The sequence below is a fragment of the Sinohyriopsis cumingii genome, unplaced genomic scaffold, assembly GCF_028554795.1.
Source record: "Sinohyriopsis cumingii isolate HCF-2022 unplaced genomic scaffold, ASM2855479v2 utg003087l, whole genome shotgun sequence".
Lineage (NCBI taxonomy): Eukaryota > Metazoa > Mollusca > Bivalvia > Unionida > Unionidae > Sinohyriopsis > Sinohyriopsis cumingii.
In genome coordinates this window covers 129483-134156 of record NW_028316392.1, presented here as the reverse complement: position 1 = coordinate 134156, position 4674 = coordinate 129483, and positions in this window count along the sequence as shown.

Genomic DNA, 4674 nt, shown 5'->3' with positions numbered 1-4674 from the left:
TACAATGGGCTAGTAATAAGGACACAAGCACTTAACCCCCCCCCCCCCCAACATGCAGTGGCCCAAATTCGCTATTTAAAACCCAACAGACCCAAACACATGTACTAAAGTTATATTAGCACCCCATGACTCCGTTCCAGCATTTGCTGGTAAAGAGTTGGAGATGTCACACTGTTGTTCGTTTCTAAAGGTCATGGTTTGTAATTTATGTATTCCCCGTTCTCCCAATTTTGAATTTCATGTATGCATTTTTTTCCTTCATGTCGGGTTGTTCTTTGTTTCATTTTGTCATATTTTTTGAGTTGTCCCTGCATGCTGGTTGTGAGATCTACTCCATTACCACCCCGCACGTAGGTCAGTTTCCATTATCAGGTCAATACTTGCAAACACTAGTGCTTGTGAGCGTTTTCTTGCCTTGAACCTTACATGCATAAAGGTACCCGAGTGGCCGAGTGGTCTAAAGCGCTCTCTGTTACATATCACTGCCATCACACCTCTGTTAGCATGGGTTCAAGTCTCAGATTCGGCCAATGTGGGTATGTGAGAAAGCTTGCCAGTAGCTTCTTGTGGGCTGGTGGTTCTTTCCGGGTTTTGTCTCGGGTTCTTCCTCCACCATTAATACTGGCCGCCATGTAAAGCCTATCGTGTGCTGAAAAATGACATAAAACACTACAACAACAACAACATGCATGAAACTTAAGATCGAACTCCTTTTTCCTTTGCAGAAGTCCAGGGTTAAAGTTTCCGCTCCCATCCCCATTTTGTTATCATTATTATTTTGAAGTGAACTGCATAGTCATTAAAGCCTGGTGTGGTGCTGTTTGTGTGTGCTGTGATGTTATGTTATGTGTTATGTGATTTGGATTTTTAACGTAGCTTTAACAATTGTTCAGTCATATCGCTACGATGTCTGCAATGTGGCAGTTTATAGTGATGTCTAGCACTGGGGCATCATGCCAAAGACATGTAGCATGATGTCCCACCCAGTCACATTATCCTGACACCGGGCCAACCAGTCCTAACACTAACCTCTTAATGCTGAGCGCCAAGCGAGGCAGCTGTTAGTACCATTTTTGTAAGTCCTTGGTATGACTCAGCCGGGGATCGAACCCACGACCTCCCGCATCCGAGCCGGACGTTCTAACCACTAGGCCACCGGAGCGGTATGTTGTGATGTAACTGTATGCTTAAAAAAAGATCATTAGAAACTAATTTAGACACATAGTGCCTCTAACACAATGTGCAGGAGAAAGTGGGCCGAAATCCCGCCAGCTGATGACAGATGGAAGACAGCAGGCGATGAAGCCAAAATCAAATTACCAAACAAGACTGATAAGTGCGCCCACATAAACACGCAACCTAATGATGAACGATAAACACAGAAGGATCTAACAATAGGACATATACGAGTGGGTCATGCAAAATACCACAGGGGAGAGTTAACAGAAAATAACCAAGAAATAGAGCACTAATTACAAACTAATTCTTAAACATAGGGCGAAATAAGAATAAATGAAACTTTTGAAACCAGAATTTTCTTTACCTTGCCTACAATAAAAACATTGATACCCACGACAACAAAAACAACATAGTTTATCTCCCTGGAAAAGCCATCTCAGGATGTGCTGGCTGAGAGGACATCAGACCACCTTCAAGCAAAAAATTGCATAAGAAAAATCATCTTATCTATGGAAAGCCTTCTAAGGTGGCTAGTAAAATTACACCAGAAACTTTTCTGATTAGCATATTTTCCATCACGTCAGCGTGTCGGAAAATTTCAAATGTATATAATTTTAATCATTCTTAGTTCAACAATTTTTTGCCATCACACTAAAGTGGATTTGGAATGGGCATACTGATATACGGATATAAGGACAGAAATTTCCTGAAGGACACAAGCAAAATAAAATGGCACAAGGAAGACTTTTAAGGGCTCGAACTATGTGATTAAGGAAAATATAATGAAGGCAACACGGTAAAAGTAAAACATGAATCTTTGTAAACTGTCATTTTTGTAATGGAAGAATGATAGGAACATGAATAATGATAAAATCTCGGATTCTAGATGAGAGAAAACCTGTCAAAACTAAAGGACCACATTCCCAAGTAAAATCTTACAGCATAGTGCAATCTGACCAAGTATGTAAGTAAACTTATAAATTAGTATCATATAACTTTTTAAAATTTAATATATGGAAGTGTTTCTTTCCTACAATAGTTGTCTTACATTTGATACTAAATTAAATTGTTTGTAAATTAGCTTTTTTACCTATTTAACCACTAGTTGTTAGAGCATCTGCCTCGAATGAGGGAGGTCGCAGGTTTGAACCCTGGACAAGTCATACCAAACACTTCTAAAAATGGTACTGACAGCTGCCTTGTTAGGCACTCAGCATTAACAGGTTAGTGTTAGGACTGGTTGGCCTTAAGTGTCCGGATAATGTGACTGGGTGAGACATCATGCTTCATGTCTACTGTATGATGCCCTAGTGATATACATCCCTATTAAATGCCACACTGCAGACATCACAGTGATATTACTGATTTTTAAAAAAAAGCTATGTTAAAAATCCAAATCACACACACTCACACATTTAGCCTTCTTTCTATCTTGACAAGGAAGATACCTATTGTTAACCATGCAAAACTGTAATGGATGTCCCCAAATTACTTATTTTTTGCAATCATTATTTAGTATAATTGGAGTTCTAGCTTGTGTACTTACAAGCAGAGTTAGAAAACTAGTCTGCTTTTGTTTCTACAAATCGTCTAAAGGCTTACTGTCAGACTGGAGAGCAATTAAAATCCACTTCTTTGATGCTGATCATGTATTACGAAAACTGGTCATGGGTGCAAGGGACAGTTTTTATGATAAAATTTAATGTTGCATAAACCTGCCAAATAAATTTTTTTAATTAAAAAATACATCAGTGAGGTCAAAGAGGGCCATAATTTTGGATAGGCATAATAAAGCAAAACATAAGAATATCACTCACTTGGCCTGATAAGTCAATGGAAATTCACAGAATAAAATGTTTTTGCACCTTATCCCCAAATTTTTACATGCATTTTTCATGTTCGAAGGCCTGCCATTTTTGAGAGCAATGTTTTGTGATGCTCACAGTGCAAACACCAGCCCTTTCCCTAGTTAATAATTCTGAAGAACATTGCCTACTTAATAGCTTGATGCAAGTCAAAATATTTTGTCATCCAAGCAGTTTTTGAGATATTCTACTTGCCTTGAACCAACATGTCTACTGCTATAACTGGCTAGCTCTGCTTCCTAGATGACTATGAGTGTTTCATTGGCTACTTACTGTGCAGTGATTATATGAGGTGTACATGCCTCACATCAGTTTAAAAAAAAACCCACCAATCTAAAAGACCTAATTAACAAATATATCCATATCTTTAATTATTAAACAAATATATTTTTTTTTAAAAGTCACACCACAGCCTTAAGTTAAGAAATTTGCCATGTCCGCTGCATCTTTAATACCTTGAGGGTGGGATTGGGGGGGGGGTCACTGAAAGGTAACCATTGGTAAGCCAAAAGCAAGCTTTTTCACTGATACTAAATGAACAGCAACAAAGCAGACTACACAGGTTGCATCATTTGGATTGCTGAGATATTTTAGATAAAAAGAAATTAAAAAAAGCAAAGTTAAAAAATAAGTGACAAACAAGTCATAAATACTCTTATTAAATTACTGGGCATTGGTTTTACCATTTTAAAAACATTTATATAGTTCACTTAACAACATGGACAATTTGTGTTTTAGGTATCACCTGTGACTTGTTTACTTCTTGTCTTTCCTCTTTTCTCAGTATCTTATTGACAGTATGAAACTTTGTTTTATATGTAACCAAAGAATAACAAATAAAATGTTCACTATTGCAGTTTTGGAGAAGACTGTCTATGCAAATACAGAAATAAAGTACTCAGCAATGTCAAATATCATTAATTTTAAGAGAGGGACAATGGATGAGTTATTGAGAATTGCCTCTATGGGTTTGGTAAGCCCAGTCAAAAAAGGATGTTTTAAAAACCTGAAAAAGAATGCAATACTTAATATGTCTATTGCAAGATTTGCATATTATAAAACGATGGGAGACATATTAGATCATGTTTGGTTTATGAATGTATCTTCAATTCCTTTGCATCTAACTCAAGTAGGAATACATTTGTTTTTACTAAACAATAACTTTCAGTTTTCCATACACAGAGTAAAAGCAGATGTAATATTATGTACTTTAATGTACACCATCTATGATGTAACATAGATTTGATACAGAGACAGAGCTTAGTTTGCAGGTTGGAAACCCTGGGTTAGCATGATATAGACAATAATGTCTGAGGCCCAAAAAGTATATTCAATATTGCACATATATATATATATATATATATATATATATATATATATATATATATATATATATATATATATATATATATGGGATTTTAAAAAAATACTCCAGGGGGAAAAAGTGATAGGGGTCAGCAACAAAAAACAGAGATGGTCAGCCAACCAGAAACACACATATTTACTTTTTCTTGCCTAATGTAGTGATGTGGCTTAAGCATATTATTCTAAATGATGAAATACAGGAAGGAAAGGTTACACTTGAGTGTGATGCAAGCATTAAAAAAAACAACATTCAGACTGTTCTAAA